The sequence below is a fragment of the Mustela nigripes genome, chromosome 1 (genome assembly GCF_022355385.1).
Source record: "Mustela nigripes isolate SB6536 chromosome 1, MUSNIG.SB6536, whole genome shotgun sequence".
Taxonomy (NCBI): Eukaryota; Metazoa; Chordata; class Mammalia; order Carnivora; family Mustelidae; genus Mustela; species Mustela nigripes.
The window spans coordinates 134,748,254-134,761,756 of NC_081557.1; the positions used below are offsets into that span (position 1 = coordinate 134,748,254).

The window sequence follows — 13,503 nt, forward strand, 5'->3', positions numbered from 1 at the left end:
TTTCCCACATAAGAGTGTGGAACATCTTACCGTAAGAGACTGACTATTAGTGACAAATATGGTTATATCTAGGGGTGAAAACATGAATAATAGTCAGGCTGAGGAAATTGCAGGACTGGAGAACATTTGTAAAAGGAGAATTTGCCATCAGTGCATTTGCAAGAGACCTAAGTGAGGGAGTACCTGCTCCCTCCCACCCCGGATATATTTACCTACTTCCTTCATAACAGTGATTTTTAACTATTCGCGCTTTTTCAACTGTCTGAATCCTTTTATCTTTATAGAGCATATGTCCTCCCATCCTGAAGCTGACAAACACAGTCCTGATCTAATTTAATACCTACGTTAGAGTACATTTTAGATAGCATATCACCAAGTCCATGAACAGCTAGGCTAATGTATGAGGTAACTCAGCACTGCTCGAAACACATTGCTGTTGCCAACACCATAAAATCGTATTTACTTTTGCTTAAAAGTGTTTGATATTGAATTTGTTTTCCCCTGGACTGTAATTAACAACATTCTCAACTGCTTACAAGATTCAATTGACTGGCAATATTAATCACACAACACAGAGAAAATGGCTATTGTATTTGATTTTTTCCCTTATGTGTTCTTGGCATCTAATCACTGATTAAAACTAAGGAAATGGCTCTTTTCACCATGCTCCATGGACATTTATTTTCTTGGTTTGTTTGGTCTATAAAGATCCCCACCTTCCCATCATGTTGGATCTTGCTTCTAAATTTCTATAGACATGGAATAAAACCAAGAAACAGTATTTCTTGTCAAGAGGAACAGTTTATTCCAGATAATTAAATCCAAGAATGTTCAAAGAAAACACAGCAAGGAGCATAAATTAGGTCCCATCAAGGGATGTAGGTCGTTCCTCATGAATGGATACTGACAAAACAATTTTATGGGAAGCTTTGAAAAGTCATTAATAGTTTTGAAACTTTTGGAAACTAGCACATTTTGTAGAAGAAAGCAACAAGGCTTAGTTTTGTGTTTTTAAAATGTCCTTCAGACATTCATGAATGTTTCATCTTTATATTTGACTGTATTTTGGGGCTTGCATCTAAGATTTCTGCACAGATAGTCTTATGAAATCTAGAGTAGATATTTCTTTTTTTCCCCTCACATTTGCCCAAGTATCATTTGGAGAAACAAAGAAAACAGTGTAAGTATCAAAACAAAATTAGTTTAGAAAAACAAAAATTATCTTTCCAATGACTATAGAACCTCTTTTTTACTCATAAATATTATATAGAACTGTACTGTGTTAACAGCACCAGAATCAGACTCTAAACTCCAGGAAGACAATGACACTTCATTTTACTCACTGATTTTACCTTCTTCCTTAGAACTGGAGAATAATAAATAAATTAGGGAACAAAAATAATTTAGGAATTCCAACTTGAATTAAGTTGCTCCCTGATTTATGTATTTATTAGGTTGAAATTCCTAAATCATTTTGCATAGCAGTTTGCTACTTGCATTTGGAAGTCGACTAACAAAATTAAAACTTAGGAAAAGGAAGAATAATAAAGATGATTAAGAGAAGGGACTCCAAAATCAGGTTGTTTGGGTTTGAGTCTTATGTCTGAGAGTCCCTGGCTAGGTGACTAGTCTCATAGCCTTTCTTCATCTGTAAATTGAGGAAAAGAATTATACCTTTGTATACTTTTTTATACCTTTACAAAGGTATAAAAAATTATATCTTTGCAATTATATAATTACAGAGTGATTACAATGTTTGAAAAGTGACCAATATAGAGTAATTACTTTGTTAGAGATGTGGTGAATATTATTGTCATTAGCATATGATTCTGGACTCTTTAGGTATAAATGACTCATGTCAATATACTGATGTCAGAATGTTTCTAGAAGCCACGTGACAACCTTATCACATTTAGACTGGTTTTAAATTTACAAATAAAGGAAGAAAAAATATATATATATATCTTGCAATAGTATATCTAGTTATGAGTTTGCCTATATCCCGAGCCACCTTATTTATCACCCACCCCATCACAATCCCTTTCTAATATACCTAATACACACACACACACACACACACAATTATGACTAAGTGATCCTGGCACTCAATAGATACACACTTATATTATGATCCCATATCCTGAACTACTTGCAGTTTTCAGATTCCTCTGAGCTTTCTTGTCTCTACCTACATGTCTTCAATTTGCTGGACCTTCTTCATGATGTATCACCATTTGCTGGTTTTCATGTTGCAGATCTCAGGCTACATACTCTGACCCTGATTATATCAGGATGACGCAGATTTAACACTTTGTATGTAGCTACATTATGTTTCAACCATGACTTTGTTTTTATAGGCTGTAAATTACATGAGAAAAGAGACTATGTCTCTGTATTTTCATCTTCTAGCAGCCTGTCTACCATAGTACTGGCATGTAAAAAGTGTTACATGAACATTTGCCTAAAATCACCTTCTCCCCTCTCTCTCTCCCTCCCTTATCTCCTTACTTCCTTAGTTCCTTCCATTTTTTTTCCCTCTCTTCCTCTTATAAATGGACTCAATACAACAATTAAGTGCAATAAAAAAATGAAACCAAATATATGAAATATATTACAGTGGTTACTAACATCAACCTTTTCTTCTATAATATTTAAAACCTACTTAAATCTGGGCCTTATTAAAGGACAAATGAGGGTCCCAGAGTCCCCCAAAAAGTAGATATTACATGTTAAGCATTACCATTGAGCCATATTAAAATGTGTTTGTTTTTGTGTACATTCAGAAGGAGGAGAAAGGAAGCAGAATTGTACGTTCTGTATCTCAGATGTGTGAAACTTTCTCTTGGAACTTAGAACACCTGTAATACAGTATTTCTTGCTTTCCATCAGATTATTCTAAGTGGAATCTTGTTCACTTAAAATGTTCTGGTGATATGAGCTACAAGGTACAATTAGGTGAGAACATCTTGTGCATTTCATTATGAGTTTTATTTCTGTACTCCTTACTTGAGCGATAACTTTCTGTGTTTTCTTTAAGGATGAGATAGCTGTAGTGCAAAATAGTAGGCAATGTAGGATTATTTGCAAGTCTGAAGAATTGTGAAAAGTGTATGTGTTTATACAGACATGCATGCATACTTCTTGAGAAATATTCTTCTTTCAAGTTAATATTTGTCAAATCATAAAATAAACTAAATACATTCGTCCATTGAAAGTCATCTTGGTTCTTTCCACAGTTTGGCGACTGTGGCCATTGCTGCTAAGAACATTGGGGTAGAGATGGCCCTTCTTTCGCTACATCAGTATCTTTGGGGTAAAATACCCAATAGTGCAATTTCAGGGTCAGAGGGTAGCTCTATTTTTAGTTTCTTAAGGAATCTCCACACTGTTTTCCAAAGTGTCTGCACCAACTTGCATTCCTACCAACAGTGTAAGATGGTTCCCCTTTCTCCACATCCTCTCCAACACTTGTTGTTTACTGTCTTGTTGATTTTGACCACTCTAACTGTAAGATGATATCTCAATGTGGTTTTGATTTGAATCTCCTTGATGGCTAATGATGATGAACATTTTTTCATGTGCCTGTTAGCCATTTGTGTGTCTTCTTTGGAGAAGTGTCTGTTCATGTCTTCTGCCCATTTTTTAATGTGATTTATCTGTTTTGTGTGTATTGAGTTTGAGGAGTTCTTTATAGATCTTGGCTATCAGCCCTTTGTCTGTAGTGTCATTTGTGAATATCTTCTCCCATTCCATGGGTTGCCTCTTCGTTTTGTCAACTGTTTCCTTTGCTGTGTAGAAGGTTTTGATCTTGATGAAGTCCCAAAAGTTTATTTCCACTTTTGTTTCCTTTGCCTTTGGAGACATAAGTCAAGCAGAGAGAGTCAGTTATCATATGGTTTCACTTACTTGTGGAGCATAAGGAATAACACAGAGGACATTGGGAGAATGAGAGAAGTGAGTTGGGGGAAATTGGAGGGGGAGACAAACCATGAGAGACTGTGGACTCTGAGAAACAAATGGAGGGTTTGGAGGGGAGGAGGGTGGGAGGTCGGGTGAGCTTGGTGGTGGGTATTAAGGAGGGCACGTATTGCACGGAACATTGGGTGTGGTACATAAAAAATGAATCCTGGAATAATGAAAAGAAATAAAAAACAAAAACAAAAATAAATAAAAAATTAAATACCGAGGATTATCATATTTTATTAGTTAAATGCATATATCATTTAGTGACTTGTTATTATATAATGAAGGAGGTAAATTTTAACCATACTTTTTGTTTTATCTTTTGATTTCAATGGATATATTTTAATGTAATTTCCTGAATATCAACTCAATTCAGTGCATACCCTTACATGTTAAGTGTCAGATTTTATTTTAGTCTCTTTTGTGTGGACTTGATATAACTATGGTAATTTGGTCTTTGTTGGTAGGGTGCTAAAAAGGTGTAAAATAGTAATCTATGTTATTAAAAATTATAAATTTAAAATTTTTAATTTTTGGCTGCTGGTATCTGAAGTCACCCTTTTCTGACTTCCTAATTATATACTTTATCTATTAGAGTGCTAATGGGAAAAAAGTTTCACAGTGAGACATGAGCTTAATTAATTAGCAGCTTGAGCTGTTTTAAAAAATTGTTTATTCTGTAGATTTCTTATTGTGGAAGAGTCTATTAGCAGTCATGTAGATTATAATTTTTGTATTGGTTCCTATCATGTGTAATTTAAGAGTGATTTAAAGTTTTCTATTGTGCATAGTTTATTATAATTAAAGCTATAAAATGGACAAGTCTTTTTAAGATTACCTGTGTCATAAAATTTTATTGTGATTTATTTTAATGTAAGTTTTAAGGTGCAAACCCATTTTCCCATGGTTACATTTGTTGATAGTTCTTACTTTTTGACACCTATAGTATAAGGGAAGAGAGAATGAACTGATGTGTGTCCTAAATCACAAGCACATTAGAAAAAAAGCAGAGAGAGAGTCAGTTATCATATGGTTTCAGTTATTTGTGGAGCATAAGGAATAACACTGAAGATATTAGGAGAAAGAAAGGAAAAGTGAATTAGGGGAAATAAGAGGGGGAGATGAAGCATGAGAGACTGTGGACTCTGAGAAACAAACTGAGGGTTTTGGAGGGGAGGGAGTTGGAGGGTTAGGTGAGCCTGGTGAAGGGTATTAAGGAGGGCACGTATTGCATAGAGCCCTGGGTATGGTCCATAAACAATAAATCTCGGAACATTGAAAAAATAAAATTAAAAAAGGAGCAAAATATTGTTACTGATTTTATCTCTGTCATAAGGAAAAATATTATCATAATGTAATTTTTTACAACTACCAAATTAGCTAAAAATTTTCAGACATTTAGCATTGTGGGATTTTATCTTTCATTGGATTCACACCATTTTATCAGAAAAACCTGCAAACAGATGCATGAAGTTTAAGAAATGTGTCTAACTGCATCTCCCATATTACAGCAATCAATGTTGTGCAAGGTATATGGCCCACGGATGGATGCTGGTCCTCAAACTGTGTACAGGAGATACTGAAAGAGGGAGTAAGGATTGAAACAAATGCCCTAGCAATCTGAGAGGAAAAAAAAAGAAATTATACTAACTTCAATAGTAATGAATTTGGGCTTGTATTTTATGTGTCTGTTTTTATTTCATCTTTCAAGTAATTCCTCTTCCTGTCTTTTACAAAAGACAGGAAGAGGAATTACTTGAAAGGTTTGTTCTATAGCAGATTTGGAAAAATAAAACAGATTCTTTACCACAGATCGTTTTTGAAGCATTGCTATGTAGTACATCATACAGAGTGAGGTTTACCAGATCCTGAAATTAAAGAACAAATGAGATTTGAAATTCCTTTTCTTGAAAATGTTGACACTAGAATAAGGAAGTGTCAAATGAGGAGAAGATTTTGCAGACCCCACTGTGGTTTAACACCTCTCAGAGGGCCCCCAGGGATCCCCATACTTGATATTTGGGCTGGGTTTAGGGACTCACTTTCAAGAAATAAAATGGTAAAACAGCGATGGGCTGCCATTCCAAAGTTAGCTTTAAAATTGCCACCTTCTCTAGTAGACATCTACTCTCACTGAAGCTCTTGGTCCGAAAGTTAGGAAAGAAAGAAAACTTGGCAAAGAACTATGTGAAAGATCAGATGATTCTCCCTTGGTCAGACCTTCGGAAGAGAAGCAGCCCTGGCTGGCATCCTGAAGGCAGCCTTATGAGAGATTCGTGACCTTTGGAAACTGTTGCAAAAAACAGACACTAAATTGTGGCATACTTTAGTACCCATAGACCGTTAATATGCCCCTCTTTGAAAAGAAGGGAGGAGGTAATCTCCTTTATCACCAGTGGGCAGGGAGTCAGGTGGATTCCTGGGGACTGTTTTTTAGTCACCATTTTCCATATAATTTTTTACCACTGACTCTAACTCTCTGGTATATTGGGCTATTTAAAACAAAACAAAACATAACAAAACAAAAAAAAACCCAAAAAACTACTGGGTTGACTTTTTGGTGGTATTGTTATGTCAGTGTTTTAAGACATCTGAAATCTAAAACTTAAATATCGGGACAAACCCCAAGACATATACATTACACTAAATTTTTAAATTGAACAAAGCCATGTTTTTCTTTTTTAAGTTTTCTGTCTCTGTAATCCTGAAAAGGAAAGAGAAGATAATGCTCACAAAGCAAAGCTGGTAGAGCCAGAATAAATCGTACTTTAGGTCCAAGATTTTGCAAACCAGTGAGCTATGAATATAAACATTCTTACTATAGATAATAGCAACTATGCATTAGACTCTCCATGTATATATGATGAAATAAATGATAACAATATCTAAAAACAAAGTTAAAAAATGCCTTCAAAACAAAAATGAAAATTCAAAGTGAGCAAAACAGCTTCCAGTTTGTGTTTAAAAATAGATATTTAAAAAAAATAGATATTTTCAAAAAGGTATTCACAGATATTTTCAAAAAGGTATCCTTTATCCATGATAAAGGACCCAGATGAAGTAACTGGAGTTAATTTATAGGTATTGTGCCTACTACTTAGTCTGAAGAGCTTATTTTTTTCTGTGAAACAGGAAAAAAAAGCACAGAAGTATACTCCTGACTCAAATAATGAAGTATAACTAACACATTTTGTTTCTTAAGATAACACATTCTAAAAATAATAGTTTGCTTTCATTTATGATTAACTTCATTTTGCAAAATATTTAGCTTATATTTTGAATAGTACTACATTGTCACTGACTATATGTGCTAAGGATTTATATCAGACTGATAATACATGTTTAACATTTTTACATTATATAAATTTATTTTTATTTACATTTGGTATGGTGAACAATTCTCATATTTGTACTATATTCAATATTAGGTAAGTAGTTTTTTTAATCACAAATTATGAATACTCAGAAAGTGCTGTTATAGATACCAAAAGAATATGAAGTAAATAAGGAATGTTAATATTTTATTACATATATTATTGGCTACTATTCTATTTTACTATTAATATTTTACTATTTTGCTCCAGTAAGTACAATAACTGTAGTTTCAGTTTACTAATCTGAGAAGTGTTCTAGAATTAGAAGCACTTTTATAATACCTACAGGCATTTTTTACTTTAATTTATTCCTTGGTTTCCACTTTATTTTTTTTTAAACTTGCTTGATTTTTCTTTATTTTTTTAAGATTTTATTTATTTGACAGAGAAAGAATCACAGTAGGCAGAGAGGCAGGCAGAGGGAAAGGAGGAAGCAGGCTCCCTGCTGAGCAGAAAGCCCTGACATGGGACTCAATTCCAGAACCCTGAGACCATGATCTGAGCCAAAGGCAGAGGCTCAACCCACTGAGCCCCCCAGGTGCCCCTTGGTTTCCACTTTAATCGAGAATCATGATGTCATATAGAAAACACATTTGCAACTTGTTCCTAAAACACTTTTTTAATATAACATATCTAAAGATTTTGAGAATCATATTCTTACTTGCTTCCGAATTATAGATCTTGATTTCTTGTGCTGAAAATATGGACCACTCACCTTTAGATTCTATCCAAAGCTAGATGATATATTTATGATCACAAGAAGGAAATGAAATACTTGGAAAATTTATAAGCTTTGAGATTTGAGGAATGAATCACACAGATCCAGAACATTAAACACCATAAACACTTTTTCTTCCTTCAAAAAATGTTGTTTCCCTTGCAGAAATAGGTATCCTATTAAATATTGTTTTCTCATTTTTATTTGTATTTGTTTTTATTTATTTTTAAAGATTTTTTTTTTTTTAATTTTTTATCTGACAGAGACAGAGATCACAGGTTGGCAGAACAGCAGGCAGAGTGAGAGGGAGAAACAGGCTTGCTGCTCAGCAGAGAGCCTGATTTGGGGCTCGATCCCAGGACCCTGAGATCATGACCTGAGCCAAAGGCAGAGGCTTAACCCACTGAGCCACCCAGGCAACCCTGTTTTCTCATTTATAAATAAATGTTCTTTTATGGGCGGCAGCACAGTATAGAATAGTAAGTAGTACAGGGGTCTTTCTCAGCAGAAGACCAGCTTGTCAGTACTTCCCACTTCTTGGCCCCTGGTCTCAGTCGTAACTACTCCGCTCTGCTGTAGGAAGCACCTGAGGAGGTGTAGGCAATGTGTCAAAAGATGGTTTTGGCTGTGTTCCACTAACACTTCAGTTATAAAACAGAGGTGGAGCCTGGCCCATGGGCCTGAGTTGTTGATCTGTGGTATAGGGAAATGTTTAAGCATACAAACTCTGAGCCCTACTTCCGGGGTTCAAATCCCACCTCTATTTCTAACCTGCTGTGTAAGCTTGAGTAGATTACTAAGTCTCTCTGCTTCATTTTCCTCATTTGTAAAATAGGAGTGATGTTAGAAACACGTACCCCTTACAGATGCTCAGAATAAAGTGCTTTGAACAGCTCCCAGTACAGGGTAAGAGAGCAGTGACTTTAAGCCACTGTTTTATTCAATTTCTTTACGTGTGTTAGTTAGTGTCCTTATACTTATAATGAAAATTCCCAGTATTTAAAAGCCCTTATTTTTTACTTATTAGGACAAAGTATTTTTTTTTTTTTAGATTTTCCCTGATACTAATGAATTATGAGTTTTGTGTATCAAGGAGGGAGTTTGACTTCAATTTGCAGAGATTTTCATAGACAGTTGAGGAATTTGCTGAATGGCACTGCCCTTTCACATAATTCATTTTATTTATATGTTTAATCTGTGGTGATTCAGGGAACATAAAGTGTTTTCTAAAAAAATAAAGGACTCACCAAAGTGTTATAAATATATTCTTTCAGGGTCCTACGACATCACTTAGAAAAATGAGTGGTACTGGGGTAATAAATGAGACATTTGGGGCCTGAAGCAGATGGTTTGTCTCAGTAGATAATTCCTTTATATCTAGACAAAGCTTACTTACTCTATCTTATGATCTAATCATGTGTTAAGTGTTTCTGTACAGGGAGGTTTCCCCTTTTGTGAAATACACTGGCTTAACTATTAGACAAGGCATTCTTCCTATCATATGGTGAAATGTGTAGATGAGTTTGTCATAATAAATAGCATATTTCCAAAAAAAAAAAAAGAGCAGATTTCCATTGCTATTTTTTAGCTTATAGAACTGCATCATGATTTGGCTTAGCTATTGAAACACAGTAAGCAATAAGAGTTCCTGCTAGGGAAATTCTGCACTTTTGTCCAAGAGGGTTTGGGCAACATAATCACAAAATACAGAAATCCTAGGCAATTTATCTTTCTCCACCTTGGCACAGATTCAGATGATTGACATCATAGTGTCTTTACTTCTGTGGACATATTAAAAGGCTGACAAAGTTTTTGTCAATAAGCTGAGTGATCGCTTATTATACGCCCCTCGCTTTGATTCTAGAGATTGGAATCAAAAAACAAAATTGTTGTCAAAGGTTAAAAGTTAGGGATCTTCTTGTCTTTTGTATTTCCCCTAATTATCAGCCTTTTGTTGATCTACTTGCTCCTTGGGAATAAATGGAATCCTTCAGGCTCTCCTCCCATGAAGAGGACTAGGGGCCAGATACACTCTCCCTAATTCTGATGTGTTTGTGTCCTCTGAGCCTGAATTTCTCCAACTGCAGGCATTTCTTGCAGTTTTCTAAATCCCAAGTTGGCTTATTTTTGATCTAAATTGAAGCTTGAGAACAACCAATATTCACACAAAGCTTTTGAGACAAAAGAAATTGTGCCTGAATGAACACTTACGTGAAAATACTTTTATCTCTTACTCTGGCAAAATTCCTAAGGTTTAATGAGGTGAAACAATTTTCAGAAAAAAAAATCTAGTGATGTGAGAACAAAAAGAAAAATATCTAAAAATAGTTAATAGGCTAACTACTTTGCTTTTCTAAACTATGTCAGATCCCCACAATGACCAGACATTCACATTGCTCTTATCCAAAAGAATTAGGTTCATGGTTTACATTATAATTTTTTAGATTACTATGGCCCCAAAGTAACCCAACATAAGTGTGTTACTCTATTTTCCCCAAGATTTATATTTCTTATTTGTAAAGCAATCTTAGAATATGGTGTACTTCAAATAAGATCAAAATGGTTACTTTTTAAATTAAGTTTTTAATTTTACTTCTAGTATGCTTAACATACAATGCTATAATAGTGTCAATATAGTGTACAATATAGTGATTCCAGTCTATACATTTCTCAGTACTCATCATGATATACACTCTAAATCCCTGTCACCTATTTCCCCCATCCACCTCCCCTCTGGTGACCATCAGTTTGTTCTCTGTGGTTCAGAATCTGTTTCTCCGTTTGTCTTTCTCCCTCTCCCTTTTTTTTCCCCATTGTTCATTTGTTTTATTGTTTCTTAGTTCATTTGTTTAAATTCTACATAGAAGTGAAATTGTATATTTGTCTTATTGACTTATTTAGCTTCACATTATACTCTCTAGCTCCATCCATGTTGTTGCAAATGGCAAGATTTCATTCTTTTTTTTTTATGACTGACTAGTATTCCATTGTGTATATATACCACATCTTTATCCATTCATCTATCAATGGACACTTGGGTTGCTTCCATTATTAGGCTATTGTAGGTAATACTACAGTAAAATAGAGGTACATATATCTTTTCAAATTTGTGGTTTTATATTATTTGGGTGAATATGCAGTAGTGCAATTACTGGATTGTAGGGTAGTTCTATTTTTAAATCTTTCTCCAGTGGCTGCACCAGTTTGCATTCCCACCAACAGTGCATGAGGGTGCCCTTTTCTTCACATCTTTGCCAACAGTTGTTTTTTTATGTTTTTGACTTTAGTCATTCTGACAGGTATGATGATTGTGTTATCCTGAAAGAAGTTATTTAAATATGGTTAAAACTATATTTTACCTCTGTCTATCTATGTATCATTTATCTATCTATCTCCACTTAATTCCTGCTCATCTGTACAGATGCTGGGTATTTCAAACACTGTGTGTTGCATCACACATGTTGTTTTCACATTGTGAAATTTTGAGCTTCATTGAGCTTCAGTGCTAATGATGTGAGTTTCAGATCTATTCCTTCCTTTACTTCAGTTTGATAGTTATATGGATGTAGGCACTGTGGCACAGAAAACTTACGGTGTCTTCTTGGGGGATGTTACTGATAGCTCTGCTACTTCAGAAGGGTCTACGGTGGTAGCAGAAAACTTGCCTTCTTGCATTAACTCAATCATAAATGGTAGGTTTTTTTTTGTTTGTTTGTTTTTAGGTTCACTATAGCTAATGTTTGATATTTTGGAAGGCATTCCTTTCAAAAATGTTATGAGGAGTTCATGGTTCTTTTCTAAGCAACCAGAAAAACTAAAGAACTTTGTTAGCAGTAATAAAATATTGTCCCACGGTGATGTTGCTCAGAGATACTAACAGAGATAAACCTGGTGTTTCCAATTAGCAAGTGTGTTTCAGCTGCTCCTTTATGTCAAATATTGTGTGGATATTTACATTTTTTATAACTAATCCCCACAGCACCCCTTTGTCAGTGAGGCAGGCATTTTTTCCCCCAACTTTAGTCACAGGATCTGAGGTTTACATCATTTTCCTCTTCTTTCTTTCTTTCTTTTTTAGATTTTATTTATTTGAGAGAGAGAGTGAGTGAGTGAGCAAACATGGGCAGCAGAGAGGGTCAGAGAGAGGGAGAAGCAGACTCCCCACAGAGCAGGAAGCCTGATGTGGAACTCATCCCAGGACCCTGAGATCATGATCTGAGCTGAAGGCAGATGGCTAACTGACTCAGCCACCCAGAAGCCCCTGTTTATATCATTTTCTAAAGTAATACAGTTAATAAGTGGTAAAGTCAGATTTAAATTTAAGTCTCGTTTCTCAATACACCACTCATTCTCATTGTCTAGTTTAATTTAGTTTAGTTTAGTTTTGTGTTTTGTCTTGTTTCATTATGCTTCAAGGAGAACTTCAAACTCCTCTCCACGCTTTGAATGAGTACAAGTCATCATCCCCACACAGTTGAAATGTACCTTAAAAAAAAAAAGTTATTAAATGAGCATATTCTGATGTTCAGCCAAAGTTTTGAGACTTGAGTGGAGGAATTTAATTTGAAAGATTAATTTTCCAAGAATTCTATCGTTCTATGATTTTTTAAAGATTTTTATTTATTCGTTTGAGAGAGAGAGAGGGCACAAGAAGGGCAGAGAGGCAGAAGAGAAAGCAGACTCTGCTGAGCAGGAGCCTGATGCGGGACTCGATTCCAGGAACCTGGGATCACGACCTGAGCTGAAGGCAGATGCCCAACCATCTGAGCCACCCAGGCGCCCCTCATTCTATAATTTTTTACAAAGATATTTTTAAATGAGCCTAAGCAATCAGTATTTATTTAATGATCCGGTGGTGTTATCGTCCCTTCATCTGATCCTAGATAATTTTTTGCATAACTTGTCAGTGTAGACTGCCATAAATGCCACTGTCTTAACATAACATTTAGGTTGCTGCTTGCCAACCTAAATGCAAGATGGACAGAGATGATTTCTGAAGTTTTTCTTTTGTTTTTTCTTCTTTTTCTTTCATCTGAAATTGGTAAGGTGGGAATACAGAAGGTGGTGATGAGTGATTAGTCACAATAAAGAAGAGCTTTTGCAACAATTTAAAATTTTTGAATAAGTTAGTTAGGAAGTGTATTTATTTCCATAATTAAAAGGTGCTACATTTTCCTTTTGGTCAAATGGGGGTTTTAGCAAAGAGGTTAGAAAGAAGGTGAAAAGAATCTCTACCTAACCTTTTTAGATTCCTAGGTTCTTAGATTTCCAATACATTGACTTTAGTGGGTTTAAGAGTGTGGAGTTTAGAAATGTTTAGTCAAGGAGCCTCACCATGCTGTACCACTCTTTCTTACTACAGTGAAAATAGCTTATTAATTTCAACCGTTAAATGTGTTTTATTGACCATAAAATATGATATAGCTTATTAATTTGAACAGTTAAATC

General features: G+C 35.0%; 1 protein-coding gene across 1 annotated transcript in view; it reads left to right on the forward strand.

Annotated features, from left to right (window-relative positions):
* Positions 1-13,503, forward strand: part of SPOCK3 (SPARC (osteonectin), cwcv and kazal like domains proteoglycan 3) — a 486,709-nt gene that overhangs the window by 142,500 nt on the left and 330,706 nt on the right. The gene's annotated exons all lie outside the window — the stretch shown is intronic.